Source organism: Sciurus carolinensis, chromosome 2 (assembly GCF_902686445.1).
Source record: "Sciurus carolinensis chromosome 2, mSciCar1.2, whole genome shotgun sequence".
Classification (NCBI taxonomy): domain Eukaryota; kingdom Metazoa; phylum Chordata; class Mammalia; order Rodentia; family Sciuridae; genus Sciurus; species Sciurus carolinensis.
In genome coordinates this window covers 63,890,495-63,915,425 of record NC_062214.1, presented here as the reverse complement: position 1 = coordinate 63,915,425, position 24,931 = coordinate 63,890,495, and positions in this window count along the sequence as shown.

Genomic DNA, 24,931 nt, shown 5'->3' with positions numbered 1-24,931 from the left:
CCTCATAGCTTGCTCTATTGGGCAAGTGGTCCATTAAGGGTCTGTCCAGCTGGGGAACACTGGCAGTCCCCTTCTGAGGGGACTGTCATATGGTACTGTTGCATGAGCAAAAGGAAAAACCTGTACTCAGATTGTAGTGAACTTATCTATTTCTCTTTGAACTTTCTGCAATATCATCTATGCTGGAAAAGATCATTTAAAGCCACACTCTAGCATAATGTTTACATCCTGAGGGTTGGAAATGGAGGGTCATTAAGTCTTTCAGACAACAAGGTAATGTTCAACTGCTGCTCTTCTAGGTGGGGGTGACATTTAGCACACTGCAGGGTGCTGACACAAACCACATCTTGGGAATCAGAAAGTCTTCAGTTCCTCTCTTCTGACCTAGGGTTCACCTTGTCTTCTCAGGGGTAGGTTGGAAATTTGATCTCCTCATTTCCTTAGGAGAAATAGCTAATTTTTTTTCCTTGAGTTACCTGTGCTAGTGAAAAGAATAAGGGATTTGGGATCATATAGACCTGGAATTGAACTGTGGCCACATTACTTTCTAGCCACATGACCAATCTCTTGGTCCTCCATTTCGAGCTAAGTCATAGAGGTTATAATATATTCCTACCTCTGCATTTCTGGATTGATATAAATGGAATAGTAGATGTATGGCATCATGTTGCTCCAATGTGAGCAAAAAGAATGAACAAAGACAATAGTTTTTGGTTCAGCTTAAGTCTACCTCTCTGTGGAGGTATTTGCAATTCTCTTTAGTACAAATCATATATAATCACATATAAATCATTTTTTTCTCTCAAACCTGAATTTGAAAGTGGTTTGTTTTTTCCCATTTGACGGAATGGGATAGACAACAACAAAAAAAAGAGCAATAAGTGCCAGTAATAACTGGTATTGCTCATGTCTTCATGGAGATCTTCTTGTAACCAGATAACTTTCTTCCAGTCACATGAAGGAGTTAAATTTATAAGTACAGTGCAGAAGAACTAGGAATGAAGAAAGACGGGAGAAGAGCCTGTCTCTGGATATTGAATATCCTTATCTGGTAGAGTCTTAAACAAAATTAAGGTTTCATTTTGAGGAATTACACCACAGCCAGTATTCATAATAATATCTATATCTTTCTATGAAGCTTCATCCAGTTCAGAGAATCCTAACTCAGTAATCACCTAACACCTAAATCAAAGAAACCATAGCTCACTTATGTTGATAAATAAGGATGACCATGATAACTGAAGGTCAATTTGAAGGAAGAAAGAATAAACATTTACCCTACATCCCCAATTTTTAGAATATCTCTACAGAGAATAATCATGTTTATTATGTTTTTAAATTGGCTCTGTTCTCTTTTACCTAGAATTTCTTCTGCCAGTCAGTGCAGCAGGATTGGAACAGTTGGACCTGAATTCAGGTCATGGCCCTGACACTTAACTGATGCACGACACCACCTATGTCCACTCACATCACAGTTTAGAAACCGAGGCCGAAGTAAATGAATACTGGCCTTGGAAATGTCTTGAGGGGATTAAACCAGATATTGCCTGCAAAAGATCTGCAACAAAGGAGGTGTCAAATCAATAGCAAGCCGCTGCTATTATTGTTGTTATCATGTTCTTAATGACTTACTCTCTCAGGAAAAGGTTGAAGGGAGCTATCACCCTCTGCCTCTCTATTGATGTTAGAGAACCTGAGCAACATGACAGCCTGCTCATACCCTATGCCAAGGACTATGGAGCCCCAGAAAATAAAGATTGGAGAAAGCCATTATTCTTAAATGTTCTTGAGGAATAGTAAAGTTTTAGCTTGATAAACAGGTTGGTTGTTTAACTTTTCAGTCTTAATATCCTGATTACTGCCTTTCCTTGTACTTCCAAGGTTAAATTTTGAACTTGCTCTTTTCCATTTACATCTTTTTACTTGCACAATATACTCTTCCTTCTTTGACTAATTCAAGTTCCTTATCTACAGATGCTGAAATCTACCTTTTTCAAAATACTTTTCCATGGTTTAATCATCATTCCTGTTCACTGGTTCCTAAATGGAAACTTTTTTTCTTTCTTCTTTTCCTTCTCCTCCTCCTCCTCCTTCTTCTTCACTTTTTATGTTTTATGTTTTTGCCTCCAGGGGATACTTTGCAATGTCTGGAGATGTTTTTGGTACTCACAACCTGATGGGGAAATTACTAACAGCATATAATAAATACAGGTCCTGCAATGCAAAGGACAAACCTCATAACTAACCATGGTTCAGCTTAAACTGTTAATATTGCCAAGATTGAGAAATCTAAGCAAGGGTAACTCCAGACATTTTTAATCAACTCTGGACACTATGGAGAGTGAAAGCAGCTTGCTTAACAATTAACCGGAAACAGTCTGCATAAAGGGGGACTCTTACTGGCATACAGGCATCTACAGTTCCCTGCCCCAAGTTCATTTTCTTTTGGGTGCTAAGATGTTGTCCATAAGTGTAATTTTAATTTGCATTCTTAAGTTGATAATAGCCTTTTCCAAAGACACACGACATAACTTCTATATTCTTCCCTCTTCCCCCTAGAGCTTTATACAGAGCACTTACTTGATAAACCTTCTTGATTGATTGTGCTTATTTATAATCTCTGTTCATAGTCAGGTCCTTGACAAAATCTACTATAAACTTTTCAACCATCAATTATATTATACATAAAAATGATGAATTCAACAAGTACCATAGTTCATAATGTAAAGAAGATTCTACTTTCTATGCTCTGTAATTTGATGAAATATTCTAAGCAAGGTACATCTTCTTAACTGGTACTCATTTAAATTACTTATGTTTACTATAAATGCTCTTATTGCACAAAATGTGCTTCTACTAAATTAGATAAAATTTTATTGTTGAAAGAGTGGTTTATACAGGTAAAGTGAGCAAAAATAAATAAGCTTCCCTAAATCCTGTTCAAGTCATAGATATATAATAAATATTAGTTCCATTTGCTTTCTCATTACATGGAACACTTTCAAAATAATTTAAAGCCACTTACACTGATTTAATAAGTTTTGAAATATTGATTCTAGGGGATATTTAAAGTCACTGAGATGGTTAAAATTGGTTGGTATACTATTAGTTTACTAGGGATCTCTTAAACTATCACAGACTAGATGGCTTAAACATCAATTTATGTATCACAGTTCTGGAGGTAGAAGTTTGAAAATCAGTTATCTGTAGCACTAGTTTCTTCTAAGGCTGTGAAGGAGAATCTGTTCCAGGACTTTCTGCTTGACTTGCAGATGGCTATCTTCTCCCTGTCTCTCTTTTTGTCCTTGTGTCCAAATTTCTCCTTTTTATTAAGGACATCAGTTACTCTGGATTAAGTCCACCCTAAAGAACTCATTTTAACATGTTTACCTCTTTAAAGACCCTGTTCCAAATAAGGTTCCTTTCCGAAATACTGGGATTTTAGGTCTCCCATGTATGAATTATGTGGGGATTCTTCAACCCATAAGAGTTGGTAATTAAGAAATTGCGGGGCTGGGGAGATAGCTCAGTCGGTAGAGTGCTTGCCTTGTAAGCACAAGGCCCTGGGTTCGATCCCTAGCACCCAAAAAAAAAAAAAAAAATGAAATTGCCATAAGGGGATAATAACCTAGTTAAATTTTGCAGAAGGAATAATTTTGTAATACTTTGCTATGTAGACAGAATTGTGGGGTCATTACCATTTGGAAATGTGAATGAGCTTTGCATTATCATAGGACTCTGGAAAGTAATTATAGTAGTTTATCTTCAACAAATATAAAAGAACTTTTCTAAGGAAATCACATGGATTAAAAATGAACATTTTTCTTCTGAACTTTTATCCCCCCCCCAAAATCTCTTGAGATAAACAAGGGACATGCATCAGGTGACAAAGAAGAGTTGAAAGGAAGCAAGATCATTTGTTTCACACTATCTATACTTTTCTAAAAGCAGAAATGAATGTGTTTCTGACTTTGCTTTATTGGAGATAGTCTGCTTGACTGGTTAGAGCATGAAAGAGATTATGGGATACCAGGTTTGTTGATCTTTAAAGGGATTTATTCACCAATTAATCAGGGTGGAGGTGGGTCTTAAGGAAAGTCCAGGGATCTCCCAGGCTGGGTTTGAGCCAAATGAGGTCTGTGGCTTCTCCTCCAGCATGGAAGGGAAAAGAAAGTTGCTACTGCTACATCAAAATGGGAAGAGAAAGTTTTGAAAAATAGTTCTCTGTCTGAAAAGAATGGAGAATAGGGAGCTGAGTTCCAGCCCCCATCCTGCCACTAAACTTGCCAAGAGACTTTAGTTAAGTCCCTTAACCTGCTGGCTATCTGTTTTCTCAGCTGTACAACCAGAATTTTAGCCAGGGTGCTGGGCAAGTTCTCCTATGACACTAAAATCTTATGAGGGAGATTGTTTCAAGTAGAAAAGTGATTTTTATGTGGTTAATGCTAATGATGAGTTGGCCCTTGAAGAACTGGGATTCTGTAACCTGTTCCTGACACGTTAGTAAGACTTGCTGGGGTGGGGGCAGGGAAGTGTCAGTGTTTTTAAAACAAGAGGAAGAGTTCTTCAAGATGCCTACAGCTGACCTTCTGACCTGGCCCAGCAGCTGCCCTTTCTCTCCAGCCCTGCTCCTCCCCCTCCAGTCTACCCTCCTGGAATTGCCATCAGCTCTCCAGCAGGCTGCCTGAAACAGCAGGGGCTTTTATACCGCCAACTGAAAAGTTGGGGAGCAAAAACCTCCGCACCCAGGATTTGCCTCTTCTGAACGGTTTACTGATTCTTAAATGAAGGCAAGTTACAGAATGGGGTGGAAGCCTGGACGATTTAAACAGAGGCCTCTTTATCTGCTTCACCCCCTACCGCAGGGCAACCTCGCACGTTATCAGAGTGTCATTAACGGGGACAGCTGCTGGTAAACAAGAAGGATGTCGACACCAGCGCCTCAGTCAACAGGAATTTAACTTTAATCTGTCCCTCATTTAAAGAACCACCCCTCTCCCCTCTCTCTCCACTGTGCATCATTTATTTATCTCCGTCGACTTTCAGATAGAAGGCTGGCCCTGAATCAGGAAAACCCGCTGGGATAGAAAATTAATAAGGTGCTAGGGACATTCACCTTAGGTCAATTCGCGGGGACGCCGGGAGAGAAAGGGAACTTGCCCAGGAGTTCCCTACTTAGCTGGAAACCGATCCTACATATTTATAAAGGTGAAACTGGAGAGCTGCCAAGCGCCTGCATTTAAGTGATTAACAAATGTTTCTCTTTAAGTGGACACCTCTTGTTCTAAATATATTTGACAAGAATGCAAAGAGTCATCTGGTGGGCAGAGAGGGCCCAGCTCCGGCCTTCTCTTGCGAGGCTGGCAGGCCCGGCTCAGGTCCGCGCCTCTGCCGCTCGGTGCCAGCCGAGTTCACGTCGCCGGTGGGCAGGCTGCCAGCGCCAGCGGCTCCCCGCTGTTTAATGACAATGGATTTACTGCTTCTCTGCATATTGGTGTTATTCTGTATAAACAAGGTTAACACTCCTTTTAAATTAAATGCACCACCTGGTGACTGAATGGGTGACCTTGCCAGCTCTTTTCACCTGGCTGGGAAAAGCCCGGACTCTCTCATTCTCCGATTTCAACCTGTAGCTCTCCTTGGAATCTCCTTTGCTTCTCATTTAAATAGAGCTCCTGAAGGGAGTTGGCTGGTTCCTTGTCCTGTGACCCCGCCGTGGGCACAGGATGCAGCGCCCCGCGGATGAGCCCGTGTCCGACCACCTTTCACGTGGCGCGGGTCGGCGTGAGGCTGTGTCCAGAGAGCTCGAGCCTGCTGCCAGCACGGGAGCCCCAAGGACCGCCTTGCTTGGACAGCCGGTGTCACAGGAGAGTGACAGACGGTCTTGCGGGCCCTGCCAAGGCTGCCCCAAAATAGAGATCTCCGGAGGAGGCAGTACCGTAAAAAAGGTTCTTTGTGTTTCACTCTAGCGTGATATTATTGCTCTAATATAGGGATCGGCGCTTCCCCCACCCTCTAGGAATTTGAACACCTGGAAAAATTCTCCTGGCTTTACATTTGAGGAAATTTAATGGTGTAAACAAACTCAGCAGGAAGTCCCCTTTGATATGAGAAGGCAGTGATCTGCGGTGCTGAGCAGAAGGGGCTTGGAAACGACCTCGCCTGGAAATGTCCATTCCAAAAACACTTTGATGGCTTGGACTTGTTTAAGAAAAATTTACGTAGACAGCCCAACTTTGGAAGCATCTAGAAACTTCGTCTAGCAACCTCAAGCAAAATACACTTCAGTTACTCGTTTAATTAGTGGCATCGCCTCACCTCCTCCTTGCTGTTTGCCAGTTCCGGAACAGGGCAGAATTATTCGTCTTTGCTGTGTCAGGTTAGCAGGAGGTATTCTAGACCGGTTTGTCAGCCTTATTGCTATGCAAATAAGGAAGTCAGACCTGGAGAGGTGAAGTGGCCTCCTCAGGGTCACCTGATCCAAAATCTAAGTCTTCAGGCACTTCACTTCAGTGTCCTGGACCCTGTTACTGCTGTTTTTCTAAGGAGTTCTGCTCTGTCGACCCAGAAAAATACACCGTTGGTTACAGGTGTAAGAAATTTGGTTTTATTCTTAGCATGGAAATAACTGGGCAAATAGCTTCTGCTTAAAGTTTTGCTTAGCAGCTCAAATCAGGGTAATGGAAATGTCTTCCTAAACAAAGTAATTCTGGTAATTATAATTTTAGTTGCTAGAATCCTAACAATTTTATTAAGATAAATTTGAATATGGCTTTACTAATAATACCTTTGGGGGTTGGAGGTAAAATGTGTACTTTCTTCTGAAATTTCACTGTAGGGTATTTTTTGGGGGAATGGGACTACTGAAACAACCTCACATAAATAAAACCCGTTGTGTGTGTGTACTAAGTGTTGTATCTTGTTTCTAAATACATGTACTGTTTGGGGGTACCCAGAGTGCTCAGTTTGAGGGACATGAAGATGACTGAGACATAATCAGGAAGAGGATAGGCTAAGGACAGAGAAGCACTGTGGGCAAAGGGAGAAGAGAATAGCAGGCTCTGCAGGCATCCAAGGGGACTTTGCAGAGCAGGTAATGCTGCATCCCAGGCAATTTCATTTGTGTGATTGCGATGCAGGTCAGGATGGAACAACATTGAACTGTGCTTATGTCATGATTACTGTTAACCAGGTTTTGTCCTAAAGGCTGGGCATAATTGGTGTAAGGAACTTAGGATGCAAGAACTACTATCAGTTCCACTTTACATTTGGAGAAACCGAGGTAACTTAATCAAGGTTTCACAAAGGAGGATTTCAAATCCAAGCAGTCTGGCTTTAGCCCACGCTGTTTTTCTGCTCTTCTAGTTCTGTGTATTGAGTTGGTATTGTCATATATTACTTTTTGCCTTTCAAATACCCTGTCTTCTGGGTACTAACTCTCTCCTTGGAACATAAATTTAAAAAATCTTATTCACTGCTAGACATTGTTATGGTTCTTATGTACAATGTTCTTATTATTATTTTCTTCCCAAACCATGGGAGATCCATATTATTTCTTCATTTTATAGATACCAAAACTGGGCCATTCATCATCATCGTCAGCATCGTCAGCAGCATGATGGACTTATTCTTCATCATATTAAATAAACTTACATAAAGTAAATCCTTAGAAGTATCAAATTTTCTAGGGCAGTAAAAATTTCAAATATTATTTTCTAGTGTAAGACTAAATTCCCAGGGTTTTTGTTAGGAAGTAGAAGACTCAAAGTCTATGATGGAAAATACAATCAAGAAGACAGGCCCAAAAGAAATGAACATTGTCATAGAACAAGGAGTTTTGTAGAGTTTGTAACAGGGAATACTGGCAGAGAACTGGGGTCATCAGGAATGCAAGAGGTAATTTCTAGCTAATCCTAAAGCAGGCTTTCTTTAGAGTACATACCTTTTTATAATTTTTAATTTTTATTTGTTATTTTTAGATATACATGACAGTAGAGTGTATTTTGACATATTATACATACATGGAGTATAACCTATTCTAATTAGGATCCCATTCTTGTGGTTGTAGAGGACGTGGAGTTACACTGGTTGTGTATAATACATAGTTTTCATTACTGCTGGCAGCTGCTCAAATATGTGGCTAATTATTTCACAGTAAAAGATTTTCTTTCCTAGACTATTTTCCGTGTGCACCTCCAACCTCCACTCTGTAGTGCTTTTGCAAGCTTAGCCCTTTACTTTCCCAGGAAATATACCTGGGGATTACAAGAGCAAACCACCTCTTTATTTTTATTTTTAAAAATTTTATTGATGCATTATAATTATACATAACAGTGGGATTTATTATGCCATATTCATAAATGCAAATATCATAATTTGCTCCATCTCCTTCCCCAGTACCTTCCCTTTCTTTTCCTAATTCCTTCCCCCAATTCAGTGAGCAAACTACTTCTGCAAACCTGAAATGAGTTAGGAAATCAGAGGTAGTGTCTAGACATTGTTGGGTTATTTTTTTTCTTAATTTTAAAAAAATTTTTTTACAGACTACATTTTGATTAATTGTATACAAATGGGATACATCATTTCGTTTCTATGTAAATCATATCTATTGATTTTTCTAGTTGTATAATGACAATGTTATGTATTATGTATCATTCTATAATATGTATTATACCACGAAACATATGATATATATAATTTTATCATATAATAATCTTAATATGTAATATATAAAATTCTATTATACATTATACATATAATGCTATTATATGTTTTATATATATATACTATGTCCTTATATTTACTATTATATATTATATAATATGTAAAAATAAAGAAAATTGGGAAAACTATGAAGAAAAACATAAAAAGTCACTGAAAATTATATTATTAAAAATGCTTTCGGTGTTATTTTTCCAGTCATTTTGACACATATGAATTTTAAGAAAAAAAGGCACAAATACATGATTTAAGATCATTGCTATGCAGTCTTGAATGCTTCTTTTTCACTTCATAAACACATTCTATCAAATATTTTTTAACATTTTAATTTTTAATGATTGCATCATTTTATTATAAGTTTTTTTATAGTTTTACCTCATACAAATTAATAAGTCTCCTATTGTTAGACATTTATATTATTTTTAATTGTTGATATTATAAATAATTTTGCATATATATTTTGGATGTCTTTGTCTTTATGACTTTTCTTTCTTCAGTGAATTCCTAGGAAGTAGGGTTATTGAATCAAAATTGTTTTCGTTGTTTCTTCAGGATAGCAAATATTCATAGCATGAGTGTGTTACAAGAGGTTAGGATAAGAATACAAAGTTGAACTATTCATATTTTGTGACTAATCTGGCTAACTGTGAAAAAAATGTGTGTGTGTGTGTATGTGTATATATATATATATATATATATATATATGTAAATATATACAAATATACATGCATATGCTTTATGTACATATATATATACTTATATATTCTTTATTTTTATTAAAACTTTATTAAAACTGAGAAGTATGCTGTATCTTCTTTATTGCTCTCTGAAACTTCCATTGTATCTATGTCAATGCCACTAGGGCAGGAATTCTGTCTGTTGGGGGAAAAAGATACATGGTAGGGATGCCAGGAACTTAACTTACTGTGGTTTGTAATTACCCTAAGGGAATTTAGGAATTCCTGTCTGTCAAGTATCCAGTGCCATTTTTCAAGAGTGCAGGTTAGAAAGAGCACAAGATTGCTATACAAAGCTTTCACAAGAATTTATAAATTCTGGAATAACAAGGGTACATGTTACACCCTAATGGCCAAAGAGAAACATGAGTTTCTAAGATATCTAACTACTTCTTGCTTTATGCCTAGATGAATTTACATTGTTATTTTAAATTGAAATTATGTTTAACAGTGTTCATTGTAACTTCTTCCAGCATGGAAGAAAAAGGACCCATCACCTGCTGTCAGAGATTGTGGATTACCCCCTACTTCCTGCTTACCTGTATTGGACCAAGACAGTACCTCTGATGTACCCACCTGTTATCTCAACTACTGGACTGAACCTCTGTCTGCTGACTGCTCCCTATTGAGCCTGATACCCCATGCTGCCTGCTTGTACCTCTGTGCCTCTGCTATGATTGGGTCATCTCAGATTTCTACTTGAATCTGCTGAAGCTCACCACACAATTCACCTCTACGGTTCTGGACCTAATGCTGTACTCCTCGGCAAAAGTAACATTTGAGTGGAAAGCTATTCTACTTAATGATGTCATAATTGAACAGATTTTGCTTTAATGAGATGAAACGAAACCTGAATTTATCTGGAAATATGTGGCATCAGCAGATACGTTAGGGGAAGTGGAAAACCCTTTTTTCAATCCTGGGGATATGGGACATGAATGCAAAGAATGTTATCAGGGCTGACAGTGAAAGATCTGTGTTCATAGGCCACCAGGTTTCCACTGAGAAAGTAAAAGCCTTTTTTTTTTTTTTTTTTTTTTTTCCCAAATAGAGTAGTTTCTTATGACTCCAAGATCCTGCCTCCTACTTGCATGCCATACGGGGAATTATAGGATGTAGTTCACCCAGCACAGCTTCAGCCCCTCCTGTGGGGTAACAGTGCCAGTGGTGGAAGGTGCTAGCATACAATTACAGTCCACTATAGTTTGGATCCGAAACGGCTCCCAAAAGTCCAAATAGTAAAAGATTGGTACCTCTGTGGAACTATCACAAGGACATGGAACCTTTAGGGGTGGAGCCTACATAGAGGATGTCAGATCATTGTGGATGTGTCCTTGAAGTGTATACTTGGATCTGACCACTTCCTCTTTCAGCATGGTGTGAGCAGCTTTGCTTCACCATATGCTCCCTGTGCTGATGTTCTGTCTCACCATAGGTCCAAAGGCAACAGAGCAAATCAACCATGGACTGAAACCACTAAACAGTGAGCTAATATAAATCTTTTCCTTTATTAAGTTGATTATCATAGGTATTTTGTTGCAACTCTACATATGTGACTAACACTCAGTCCACTAGAGAAACAGCTGAGAAGAGGAAATATATGAATTTCCTCTATCTGTCTTTCCTGTCCATATTGTTCAGGGTTATAAGTTGGTAACAACACCCTCCATTCTATTTAGTGTAAGCAGAAAAGGGATTTAATAAAGGAAATGAGGTAGCTCACAGAGTTACTAGGTGACTGGAGAAACAGATTTGAGGCTAAGCTTCTGCAAACACATCCTGAGTTATGCCACAAAATTGCAGGAGCAGACAGTTGCCATTGCTGCTTTACTGTACAGAGGATCTGAAAATTTTTTCATAGCCACTGCTGCTGCCTACACTGATGGATGCTAAGCTTGCATGGGGAACTTATCCTTGCAAGCCTAAGCTGGAGGCTTATCAAAATGGAAGTTCCACAGGAGTCTAAATCCATTTCTCATGTGAGTGTGGCTCATGGAAGTGGCACCTCGGGAGATTCAAGTGAGTCCTGACTCCTGCATTGGAGCTGTGGGTCACAATGCAGATTCCCATGGCTGCTTTCTCACATACACAAACATTCTGCAGGAAGAGGTCTTCCTGGCTCTAGATGTGAACATGTGACCTAGAAAGTGGTTAAGAATGTGAGCTGCAGAATTAGTCAGACATGGGTTCACGTTGCTGTCTGCATGGCTGTGGGCATGTCACTTGCCCTCTCTTTCTCATCTGTACTTCAATTTCCTTCCTTCCTTCCTTCCAGCATTGAAGATTGAATCCAGGGGTTCTTTACCACTAAGCTACAACCCCAGTCCTTTTTATTTTATTTATTTATGTTTTTATTTTGAGACAAACTCTCACTAAATTGAGGAGGCTGGCCTCAAACTTGCAATCCCCCTGTCTCAACCTCAAAAATTGCTGAGATTACAGGCATATGCTATTGTACCTGACACTTTATTTTTTCTATTATAATATCTAGCCGTTACTATGTACCTCAGAGGTATATGACAATAATTTAAACAAGTATATACATTAAACCCTTAATATGGAGTTTTATAGTATAGTAAGCATTTAATAAATGATAACCTTCATTCAATTACTATTAATAAAGCCAAAAGCATATGGTCTATGAAAGAAAAAAAAAACACTCATGACCAAACACAATTCCAATAGTAGTAGTAATAATAATAATAATAATCCCATTAATAACAAACCAGCCATAACCCAAGCTATCTAAGTTCATCTTAAGGGTTCTTATAAGATATTTCAGTTCCTACAAGGGGTTATATGGCAAAAGCTAAACGGTGAGAAAGCTTGAGGTTGATGCTTCCCCAAACTGTTTCCAAAGCAAACAGCTTAAGGAAGCTCACCGCCCTGCACTTTAAAGTATGGGGGACACAGAGTAGACTGTTACTCTAAGCTTATTACAGAAGGTGTGGGAGCAGATCAATATGTGGCTAAGTGTTTTAGTTGCATTTTTATTATGCTTGACAGCGATGACAACATAGTGTGGACTGAGCAGAATGACTAATGCATATACTTCTCCCTTCCACTCATACTGCTTCTATTTTTTGAACCTCCAGAGAGTGAAAGGTACTCATACAAAAAGCATTCAGAGTGGGAGTTGCGATTGGTCAGGGCCAAAATTGCCCACGGATTCCAGATTTCCAGAGTCACAGAGAGGTACCTAACTACACAAAGCAGAAAGAACAAAAAGGTGGCATATCCAGCAGTTCATAGTTAGATGAACTGGGAGAGGCCTGCCTGGCCACACAGCTGTATTTCTTCATCATCAATCTGTGGCTAAACTTTTATTTTTTTTAAATGCTTTTCTCAAGCAACTTCTCCAATCATATTTAGATGCCATCCAGTTCTATCTGTTCACTGACATCCAGCTGTTTTCACTTGGATTTGAGGCCCCAGCAGGCAGCATCCAGATGTTCTGAGGGGGCAGAGGAAGTTCTTTCATTTGTGGCAAATTCGAGATGTGAAGATTCAGTGACTCATGTAATATTAATCTTCCTACATAAGGAAATTGGAGCCAAGGTGCTTGCCCACTTTCCTGGTTTTGTGTGGGGTCATACAACTGGGGTGGGGCAGTGGGGAGCCCCTTCGGTTGGGATTTTATAGAGATGGCAGTAGGTTCCAAGATACTACTGTTTCTGATTAGCCCTATGCAACTCCTTCTTTTCTCTTAAAGATCATTTGGTGGAGGAGGAGGAAACTGCAGACCTTTCTGGAAGGTGTTTCCTTGCCATTCTGGTCAAGCCATCACCACCGTCTCACACTTGAACTCCCCTCTTAAGTATGTGCTCAGGAATCCTGTTGCTCATCTACTAGAAGTTGCATGGCTTTTTACCTCCTGTACAAGGAGTCTTTACAAAACAGATTCTTCCTCTAGCTTCATAATCTTTTTCCTGCTTAACTCTGACTCAGTTTCCCTTCAGCTGCTTGGGCCCCCAGCTTGCTGTCCTACCTTCTTCCTCTGCTCCAGGCACTACCTCTCTGATACTCAAGAAGGCTTTGCATGTTTCTGTCTGGATGAGCAGGCAGGTGGTTGTGAGGGTGAGATCATTGCCTCTGTTGTCCTCTTTATCCAACAAAATGTTCCCCCATGGATAGGCCCATGGCTCTCACACATTTCAGGTCTCAGCTCAGCTTCTTGTAAGAGCCTTTTTTTTTTTTTTTCCCCACTGGTAAAAATATCAATGTTCCAATAAGTTCCTCATTTAATTTTCTCTTGGATACCATTTGATACCACCACCTGACATACCAAATGATTATTTGCTTAATTGAATAATTATTAGCTTAATTGAATAATTATTTGCTTAATTGATCTTGTCTTTATAATCTAGTGGAATCTGAACTTCTTAAAGGTAGGGGGTGTCTGTTTTGTTTTCTCCTAACTATCCAGGGTCTAGAACCATACTGAACATAAGCTGGACTCTGAATCAATTAATGCTTGGATAAATGAACACAATTATTTTTATATTTTATATTTTCATGTGGTTTATAAAAGATGTGCTTATATTTTAAGGGCATTGGTGAGACCCTTACTTTATGACTCACAATACCTGTTTTCCTGTACAATAAGTTGAAGAATGGATTAACCGTGTTCTAAACTTCTGTCAGATTGAATGTTCACTGAAGAGAACAGAATCAAGGCTTTCTTGCTGCTTCTTTGAAAGGAATAAGAATAGGTTCTCAGGCCACCATCTTGTTTAAAAAAGTGATTAGTAGAGATGCTGATCTCTGTTGTTTGAAGTGATACTTTAATGCCCTCTGATTTGCTCATGAGCTGAGCTTACAAGGAAACTGGAGAGCTTTTCTGTTCCCCCAACTCCACTTGCCTGTCCTGCTGGATGCCAGTGACTCCACACATGTAGGCTCTACCCTGGAAATTTCCCATTAAACTATCTTTTTAAAAATTTGATCTCTTTTGGATGTTTAATTTAAAAATATGTGAAGAATTTGAATCTCTTTACTTTTTCCATTCTTCTTTTATTGGAATCATCATGATTATACCTTATAGTTTCTTCGAGGCTGATTCCTCATTACTGGGCTTTACTGTGAGGTCACTGAGATCTTAAAGGAAGTTCTTAATCAATATATGCAAACCAAATAATGATTATTTGGGGCCCAATTTTACAGCAGAATAGTCTAACTGAAATTTAGAGAATGACAATGCATTTCTTAAGGGCTATTTGGAATTCCTTGCAAGTGGCTGAGCACTAGTTTCAGAAGAAAATGTTCTTATGTATGATGAGATAATACAGATGATAAAGTGCATTTTCTAAAATAAAACATTTGTTTCCAATTTTGAAATTCTCTTCATCAAAACAGGTTTCTCTCAACGAGATATATTTTTTTCTGTATAGAAAAAGGGTAGTGTGTTATAAATGACAAACTCTGTCCTAAAGAGACTCAGTGAAATGGAATCTGTACTCTGGATAAGCTTACTCACCACGACTTAAGTATTGGACTAAATCACCTCTGATTATATTAAGGCCTAAGGAGTGTATTTGAGAACTGCAGTTGGCCCTTCAAGCTTTGATACAGAAACACACTGACACTATCTTATGTCGGGTTCCTATTTAACAATTTTCCTCAAGGGTGGAGACAATTCCAAAGTCATTGTCTTTCGTTTGAATGACACCCAGAGAAAAACAAAAACCTCCTATCTTCTTTCCGTGTAAATAGCTTTAATTCTCCAAGTTAAACACAGAAAATAAAGATGGTTGTGCAACTGAAAAGTCTCAGGCCATCCTGGCTTATCTGACGAATGTTGTCCTTATACTTATGTGCTCATGTTTCTTGAGTTCTAGCATTTCAATTATACAGTGTTCATATCTTTTTCATTTTTGGATCTTACTGGAATAAATGGAGACAATATCTAATCTATTAGAGTAGAACAGATAATACATGGACTTATTTTAAAAATTTTAATCCTTATTTACTGTTAATAATCATACTAGAATTTAATATACTACTACTTCTTCTGCCAAGTGATCTTGAGTAAAGTTTTCATTTACTTAGCTGTACTTGTTGTAAATCAATTGCATAACATCTTTTGATGTAGCTTCAACATCCCTTTTGTAAAAATACAGAGGTCTTGTAATTGGTTGAGTACAGCTATCCAGTCTGAGAGGATGACCTTTCACCCTGGACCCTACAAGAGCACTCTGCAGAGATAGGTTGCCATAATCTGGGTTTAAGTCTTCTTACCAACATGTGCAGAGCCTGCTTACTGGCCCCCACACCAACAGTGGTGAGAAAATCTAGCTTCAACATCAATTGACCACTTCCATCTTGCACTTGAGAAAAACCACCTCTTAGATTAAAAACAATAACACCAACAACAAAAAACCTTACCCCACACCTCCCTCACTAAGTTGAGATTTAAGCATGATTACGTGGGGGCAACTATTAAATGATTTAAATGAAAAAAGAGTTTAGGACTGAAAGAGGCTAACATGTTACAGTATGGTTCTAGAGTGGCAGGGCAGTCACCTGCTATTCATTTGCAAGGTCAGGAGAATGTTGACCCCTGGCTCAAGACTGCTTCTCATCAAGACAAAAAAATGATAACCTCACTTGAAGGGATTTTAAAAGCAATGAATGCACTGTTCCTCTAAAAGGTACATTTCAGCTGAGAGACCCATCCCCAAATGAAGCAATGCAGTAAGCTTAGGCAATTCCTGCTATAATGTAAAACCAATCTGATGTTTTTCCCAGGAGAGTCAATAGAAGAAAGTTTGACTAATATTAACATTTGTTTGCTTGTGAAGGGCTTGTCTTTTGCACAGGAGCATGTATTCTCTAAGTCGTAGCTTGTGAAAACTCTCCATTCTCATTGGCTTAAAGTGTCAATGGTATTTCCATGTAGGTCATAGAAAAAAAATTGTGTTGTGCTTTTCCTAAGAGTGCATCCTAAGGCTTAGGTAAGTAGGCCTGGCCTTCTTTCTTCTAACAATGTTGAATGGCAGAGTACACATCTGTGCTAGATTTCACTGGGGGTGAGCCTACTTTTATTTGTTTTTCATATTTTACTTATATAGAGAATTTTTTTTCCAAATGTAAATAAATAAAATGTAAATACCATAAAATTTACCCTGATGACATTTAGTACATTTACAATGTTGTATTGTCATCATTAGTATTAGAATATTTTCATCATCCCAAAAGGAAACCCCAGACACTTTAAGCAGTTATTCTATATGCCCCCTTCTCACACTAATGCTTAATTACCACTAATTGGTTTTCTGTCTTTATGAATTTGCCAACTTTGGATTTGTATATGTTATATAAATGAAATTATATAGGAAATAGCATTTGTCTCATTTCTTTCACCTATCTTAATGTTTTTATGGGTCATCCATGTTTGAACATATATTAGAACTTCATTCTTTTTTATGGCCAAATTTTTATTCCATCATATGAATGTGCCATTTAAAAAATCCTTTCATTGGTTGATGGATGTTTGGGTTGCTTCCTTTATTTTGCTACGATGAAGTGTGCTGGTGTGAGCATTGGTATGAACATTTTTATTTGAACACCTGTTTTAATTCTTTAAGGAATAAACCCAGAAATGAAGCTTCTAATACACATGGCAAATTCTCTGTTGAACTCATTGAGGAACTACCAAACTGCCTTCCATGGTGGCTGAACCATTTCACATTCCCTCCTGCAATGCCAGAGGGTCCTGATTTCTCCACATCCTTGTTGACATTTGTTACTACTCAACTTTTTAACAGCACTCTAGTATGTGTCAAATGATATCTTATTATAGTTTAGGTTTGTACCTCCCTAATGGTTAATTATGGTGAATATCTCTTTTTTTATGGGCTTTTGGGCTATGCATATTATCTGTTGAAAAGTTTTCATTTTTTTAGGAAGGATTTTGCAGTTTTGACAATGGAGATTGTGAATTACATTTAAAATGTAATAATCTTTCCAGACAAGCCTGGTCTCTTTGAGAAGCTCAGCTTGGCCTTGAAACAAACAGCACAAATCCTGCCAGATGCCAATATCCATGGAATGAATACTTGAGCTATTTCATCCTAACCAGGGTCTGATTGTGTGTCTCCTGACTTCTATAGCTAAATGTAGTGTTCTTTCTTCTACCCTCTGCCCCACCAACATTGTAACTTTTATGTTACAGACTTGATCTGAAGCTCTGCTCCTATATTCATCTTGGCACAGAAGTGAATAGCATGTGCTTCAGGGTTGGACTGTGAGGATAAGAATCTCATCGACTCCACTTAACCAGTGGTGGAATCTTGGGACATTTACTTCCTAGTTTCTCTGTTTTCTCAGTTTTAGAGGTGCTATGTACACAGTTCTTGAAGTTGTTGTGTTAAATAAGGTAATGCATATAAATTACTCACCCTAGTGTTCATGTGTCCTGGATAAATAGCACTCCTTAGTATGCTCAAAATACTGTTGTGAAAGTTATCTTTGGCTCAAAACGTGATTTGAAAGTCATGTGAATCAGCAAATTAATTTTCAACTTGTTATGCTACAGTTCAATTCTGGGAATACAAATAATATTGTATTTATATTTGAACAAGAAATTTAATAATATACGTTTCACCGAGTACTAAAATAGGTCAGGTACTTACTACTAGGTGTTCTTGTTTATTGTTCCAAATTTGAATACTAATGCTGAAAGTTGTTAGCATTATCTCTAAGAAATTTTTAGCAGACTGAATAGAACTTGTGGAATTACGATCATTATGTACATTTATATCTCACTCCTGCCAAACTAGACTACAGAGCAAATGTTTCGAAAGTGTCAAAAAGAATATTATACAGGTTGAGAAATTTGTATTTGCAATGCTTAATGTAAAGCCAATTATAACATTGAAGTTAAAATTAATTCAGCCTTAAGTCATTCAGATAATTGGATAAATATAATTTATATTAAATCAGATTTAATTAGTATGTTTTTATATATCAATTTCTAAAGAAAAAGAAGAAAAAAATCTACTGGTTATTTTCTTTCCATATGGATTTGGGGTAGAAAAATAAATTTTCACCTCAGGTGTTTGCTGCAGACTCAGATAATTATTTATTTTTTATTTTTTGAAATTACTGACAAAGCCGCCTCAGATCTTTGTGGGTGGCAGTTGAGAGAGCTTTGTAGTCTCTTGGGCCTGACCTCTGAGATCTATGCTCCACCTGGTGCCAAAACACACTGGACTTTTTCACTTGTTCTCCCACCTATGTATTCCACTTATTATGTTATCTTGGTGTTTTATAACCAAGATAATAACTCACATGAACTCCTTTGAGACTATAATATAATAGACACTGTGGTTGAACCTGTATTCCCTGTAAGACACTTGAGCTTTGTCTCTTATATGGTCAGATTTCCAATAGTAGTTAAAGAGCTGGACAAGATTTTAATCCCATCCAGAAGGGACATGATTGAGTTTAATTACCTCAGTTCTCATGCATTAATATAGTCATGTAAATGACTGTGTACACACACACACACACACACACACACACACAACACATGCACACACACACATATATACATATTCCAGATGTATCTAATTGTAAATTGGGGGTAGAGGGTGGCTCAAGGGTGGAACATGTGCTTAGCTTGTCCAAGGCCCTGGTTTTGATTCCCAGCACCAAAATAAATTAAAAATAAATAAATAAATATACAAAATGACTAACTTGGCCTAAGTTCAGAGAAATGATTGAGGTTATTCCAACAAAATTTTTGCAAGGTAAATAAACTTTGAAAGACAAGTAATACTAATACAAACTTAAACTTTAATATTCTGTGAACTAAGTGAAATAGACAATTTGATCACGTTTGTCAGGGGCTGGAAACACAGGTTCCCTCTATAACCATCTGGTGAATCCTTGTAATGTCAGAAGTTTAGTTGATAGCAGCTTCATTAGAACCATTCTTTCAAAGCTCATTGTGAATTTATTTGATCTTGCAGGGCCCATCTGGACATTCACAGAGAAATCTGTGCCTCTGAAAATGAGCATGCTTTTTCATGTGTGTGGGCTGTTACAGGATGGGCCACCATGAGTATAAAGACTGGAGAAACTTTGGCTATGGTGCTTAATAAGCAGGTGCTAGGTAGTAGGGAGTGGTTAAAGCATTGCTTAAAATGTCCCAGTGAAGCATAATCATTATGAGTTTATTAAGATGCTGTGACTTCAGAGGCTACCACTCTATAAGAATTGACTATAGGCCCCATTAGGAGATGTCAGTAACTGCTACTCATATATACTTTTGAAATAAAAAAAGTTATACTTAGAACAGGAATAGCTATAAAGAATTAAGCAGACTGCAAGGCACATAGCTAGATAATTTTAATTGCACACAGACATTTAAATAGAATATTGATATGGAAATTTAAAATATGATACCTGTTTTTCCTATGTGTGGTTTTCAGCTCTAACATCCATGAATATTTCTGTCTGCATAATGCACATCACTTGTCCACTTTGGAAACAAAGAGTGATATGGGTGGATCTGGGAATGGCTAGAGGAAATTCTTCCAGATGGAATCACAGTGAACCCATGAAAGACTCTTTGGTGTATGTCTCTGTTTGCTTCTTTTCTAGTGGTAGAAATGTTAAGGGGTCACTAGTGGTAGGTCTTGAATTCACTGGTTCACCATGGCTGTGGGTTTGTGGGAAAGCAGGTATCAATGGGTAAAGACTTTCAATACGCAGTTCTTTGGTGTCTATGATTTTGTAAAGTGTGAAGCTCTGCTTGAATACACATCACCAAATTTGTTTCTGAGAGTGTATTTTAAGTTAGGAAATATTCTTGTAGAGAAGAAGGGGGATAAAGTATTTTGGGGAAATACAGCACAAAGTTATGCCTAGGGAAGTGGTGATCTTTACTACTTATTGAGAACGAGTTTCTATTCCTAACTTATCCATGTGTGCAGTGCTGCTAAACTTCAGTTGGAATTCAAACTGCATGAACTTGACTTTCCTAGGGTCATGTCCCTGATCCCTCTATGCCAGCTACAGTGGCAGCTACGCTATTGGTGAGCAAACAATGCTCATCAAATTAAACATATTTACAAACTAAAGGTGGAAGAAACAGAATGACATACTCATATTTTAAAAAATCTGTGCTATACGTTTGGATCTGGAATATCCCCAAAGGCCTGGGTGTTGAATATTTGGTCCCTAAATTGTGGCATCACTGGGAGGTGGTGAAACCTTTAAGAGATGGGGTCTAGTGGAAGGTAGTTAATTCACTGGGAGCCATGCCCTCAAAGGGGATTATGGGATGATGGTCTCTTCCTCCCTCTCTTGTTTCTTGGCCATGAGGTGAGCAGCTTCCTCCACCATATGCACTTCCCTCTGGTGCACGATCATACCACAGGCCCCAAACAGTGGGCCAATTGACTATGTATCGAAACTTTAAAAAACTATAAGCCGAAATAAACCTTTTCTCTTACTAAGTCAATTATCTCAGGTATTTTGTTACAGTCACAGAAAGCTGAGTATGACAGTCTATAAGAATCAAGCTTCCCTGTAATATTTGTCTAGCAATCATCCATATAGAATAGTAGAAAGATAAGTGATCAAGCAATTTAAAATAGAATACACAATTTTTTTTCACATAAGGGAAATGAAGTGACGTCTCCATTCTGAAATGGACACATTTATTTCTCAGATCAAATTAAACAATTTTTTCAAGTACTAAAATTCTATTTCCCATTGTAGGATTCAATGTTTTCCTTACATGTGTTTTCTCCAAAAGATTCATATTTTCCCTGCCAACCTCTGAATTCAAATGGGTGTTCTCATGGCTTTGGAGCTTTTGTTTGCATCATTAGAAATCCCTTTTAAAATGAGTGAATTAATTTGGTGGAATTAGGTTAACAAGTCATATCTGAAGTGTGCCAGTTTACATTGTGGTTTGTGGTGAGTTTATGGAGGTTTTGTGAGAAAACTCCAAGTGCTGAAAGCAAACCCTCCTCAGACCGTATTGCCTTTATGTACTAAGCACAGAATTTCCTTTTGTGGTCTGGGATGACGTGGCTTTGGATAATAAATATCTGTAAAAAGATTTCCTGAGGTTGACTGGAAGGCATCATTGACACTTTAAGTGGTTGATTTCATAGCTCTTCACAGTTGCATTGGAAGGCCGAAGAATATATATATATATATATATATATATATATATATATATATATATATACATATATATATATTAAAGTGACATCACTTTGTAATCATGTTCTAATAGACAATAAGTATCTAATCTCTGGTTAACTCTAATACACCCTTTTGGGTATGTGCCCAAGAAGTTGTACATAATAGCTTCTGTGTAAATTTTGCATTTCTTTATTACTTTTTCATTATCTTGTGTATTTCCAACTTTTGGTGTAGGAAAATCCAACTTTATGACTCCCCAGTTATCACAAAAAGTCTTGTTAGGAGCTTGAAAAACATACACGTGCATCCCCTCCCTCCACAGAAACCCACAGCATGCTCACATTAACTGTGGGAACTGTTTTCCATTAATGTGTAATCAAGAAGCAGGCAGACCCTTTACTTCAAAAAAAAAAAAATAAAATAAAATAAGAAACAAGTTTCTCTCCCGTGTATGCCCTTCCCGATTAGCCTGCTCTCTCAGGCCCCATCGCCAACCTGTTGGTCAAACTCAGCCTCTGGAAGAATCAATTCCCCTTTTGTCCCAGGACTAGTAACAAATCAGGAGAGATGGGTTTTTGGTAATGAGCTAAAATATTCCAAAAGCTCAAGGCTTCCATTGCAGTTGACCTTTAAGACATGTTGTAGCAGAAAAGTTAATTCACTCTGCACATGTTGTGGAGCAACAGGTGGTAGACAACCACAGGGTCTGCGTGCATTCCTCTGTTTTCAAACTCCTGGCCCCTGGTATTCTGGGATTTACACTACCTCCCCCAGGCCCTGACTGACAAGCTAATCGGTGTGCTGGGAAGCGCCGAGCTATTGATTCCACTGTAACAGAACACCACCCTGTCAATGAAACTGCAATGAAATGCTTCAGCAGCGAAGAAAAGGAGGCATTCGACTGTTGAGCAACTGGAAGAAATTTGCTTGTAGGTAGTGCGGCAGAAATGAAAAGACTCTCAGGAGCAGGGCCTTGAAAAGCCAGGTTATTAAAAAAGCCACAAAGCTGGAGTCTGGCTGAGTGGAGAAAAATAGTTATGGCTCAGTTAGGCGTATCTAAAAGGCCACGGGAGGAGGGGTACAGCTTTCAAAATTGCGTTAATCCCTCGAGTACTTAATTTCTTTTCTTTTATGGCGGCTTGTAGTATAGCAACAAGTATTCGAGCAGTTAATAATTTTAAACAGTTTAGCTTACCTTAGGCAATATATCTTCTGCCTTAATTAAAATTTTATTTTAGTAGGAAAAATATTAAAATGACATTAAGATCCATCCTCTTTGATGGGAAGGATATGATAATATGAATATTTTATTATACAAACTATTATTAAGCAACTGCTGATATATTCTTTCTTGAGCTTCACTTCAATTGTTTGAAACAGTCGCTATTTCTTTACAATGCCCTGAGAGTTTCCTTCTGAAATCTTTGGAAGTGCCACGTTAATTAGAGACAGACACCAAATGCTTATCCCATTTTTAATACTTTGGGAAGAGATCCTTAAGTCAGGCTAACGTATCAGTAATTCATTGAAAAACTTAGCCTTTTGACAGAACCCCAAGTATTCATCAAAAGTCACAAAACATCAACCTTAGTTATCCTGGTTAAATATTTTGCATTGAAAAGAAACATCTCACCTAGCACAGTCCTCAAAACTGTAAAAGAAATATAGAAGGCAGAACTGATATTTGCAACTTTTGTAACTTTGTTGCTACCTGTTGGCTAGGGGGAGTGTGTATGTAACTGTGTGCACAAGTTTTTCTGGAAGTGTTTAAAGAGTTAAGCAGTTGGATCTCATCAGAGTAGGGAATTTTAATAATAAAACAGATCTTCGAAAATTACCCCAAACCGGACTAGACAGAAAATAAGCATCAATTTTCATCTGAATGTCCTCTTCTATTCCTGTACCCCGTGCCCAGCACTATGGCACTGAAGTGCTCCTTCAAACTAATTAGATTAATTTCAGTTTCTCTTGTGTGTTAGAAGGACACATTTATCATCTCCTTCCCTGCTGAAGTCAATAATTGATTGGACAGTGGCAACTGGTAAGATCTTCCTCCTGCCAAGATGAGGGAAGGCCTGGAGGGTTGGGGTAACTGAGGATTTGTTTTCAAAGCTGGAGTTGTTTATGGTTCCTGTGACTTTGAGGATGGAGTAATTCAATCTGGACCATTTTGTTCTGCAGAGTTGGCTGCACTGTGCCTTCTAACCAGAGCTAGTGCATATGCGTGCTTTAGGGCATGATAAGTCACAAGATGAGTAAAAGACAGAAAAGTGTGTGTGTTGATGAGAGGGTGTGGGGCACACAGGAAGGTATGGGTTTCAGTGCTACTTCTGCTACTAACTGGTGGGTCCCTTGGGAGAATTACTTGTCCAAGAAGGGATCCAATTATTTGACCTATAAATTGAAGAGGGAGAATTTATTCAACAAATATTTATCGACTATATTCCCTAGATAACATGAATTGTGGTAGGTTCTGAGGATTCAAAAGTGAGCAAAAAGAGGCAGCCTCTGCCTTGAGCCAACATGAGATAAATTAATGCACAGGCAGAGCAAAGGGAATGTGCTGGGGACTCAGCAGACAAATGCTGCATTGGGAGGTCTTAGGGAAGGGCAAGAGTGAGCTTGCTGTGGAAGGTTGCAGATGGAGGTGTGAGGTCCAGGTATGGGATGCCATCAGATTTGAGTTGGAAAGAGATTTGCTGAGAATTTGGCAGAGAAGACCAAACATGGAAATGGGTCCATCAGGAAGCAGCTGTTGTAGCCAATCATGTACTAGAACCAGCGTTGGGTAAGGCTGGAAGGGTGGAACCGGAGTTTGTCTCTGTTCTCTCTATTAGCTCTGAAATTCTATGATTTGCTGAGGAGGGATAGATGCAGAGAAAGGCATCCCAGTCATGTTTGGAAGATGGCATTAGGTAGAGAAGATATCATTAGCTGACTCTGACCCCAGTTTAACTGCTGACTGAGTCTACTTTATTTCTATAAACCTCAATTTCCTATTGTGAATTTGTGTAATGAGAACTCCTTTCATGGTTGAAATGAGCATTAGAGATGACATTTCTAGCATGACAGCCGATACAAGGAAGAGCTAGACTTTTTCTTTTTAAAAACTTGATCCAAAGTTTGTTGTGATGAGATATTCATGCATATTGTCCTAGGTCAAAACAAGTTATTTGTTATTCCAGACTGGAGGGTCTATATATAAAATCTACTTCATAAACGATTGTAGATAACATTGAGTATTGTTTAGAGGCCCAGCTGCCTGTATATCCAAAGGTATTTATTCTGTGCCTGGAGCTCAATGAAGT